Raw genomic sequence first — 898 nt, 5'->3', positions numbered from 1 at the left:
TAAGAGTAGATAGGAAATATTTATATTTATTTTTTTGTTTTTTTATATTTATTTATATTTAAATACTTTTTAGTTATATTTAAATAAATATATAAGTCTATTGACTGTCGCTAACACCACAGAACGAGGCGCGAGGCCCCCAGCTGCTGCGGCTGCATGCGGCAGCAAGGCCCCCCCCGTTCTGACGAAAAAAGGAAAAATAAAAATAAATTTTTGTGTTTTTTATTTATTTATTTTGTTTTTATCGGTAGTATTCGCAGCGTATTGATATAATATACATAAATATGTATTACTGCGCCCCCATACAATGAAGAACCACCATAGAACCAATACGAGCTGCCTATACACCCCAGGGTGTATGCACAGGAAAATATAAAAATAAAAAAAACGATGGATCCATCACTATCTTCTGATGTTTTTCTTTTTCTCTTTCTCTTTTTCTCTCTCTTTTCTTGTGTCTGTACACCGCAACTAAAGATGCTTGCTGCTGATTAATAAAATACAATGAATTCCGTTTTTCTGTTTTTCTGTCTTTCTTTCTCTCTTCTCCTTCTTCTCCCCTCCTCCCTCTGCCTTTCTCTGCAACACCCTAGGCCTGCTGCTGCTCCTGCTGCTGCTGCTGCTGCTCCTGCTGCTGCTGCTGCTCCTGCTGCTGCTGCTGCTCCTGCTGCTGCTGCTGCTGCTGCTGCTGCTGCTGCTGCACAAGGAGCTGCGTGTACACCCCAATCGGGTGTATCTGCAGCATCAGGGGTTTCCTCTCCTTTTCTTTTTCACAAAAATGTTTTCTCCTTTTTAGCTGCGCATACACCCCAAATTAAATACAGCTCCTCTTACGTGCTGCAACACAAAACCCCTACTGCAGCAGCAGCAGCAGCAGCAGCAGCAGCAGCAGCAGCAA

The sequence above is a fragment of the Eimeria mitis genome, genomic scaffold (genome assembly GCF_000499745.2).
Source record: "Eimeria mitis Houghton genomic scaffold, Emh_scaff2665, whole genome shotgun sequence".
In the NCBI taxonomy this organism is placed as follows: domain Eukaryota; phylum Apicomplexa; class Conoidasida; order Eucoccidiorida; family Eimeriidae; genus Eimeria; species Eimeria mitis.
Note: the sequence above shows the minus strand (reverse complement) of the source record.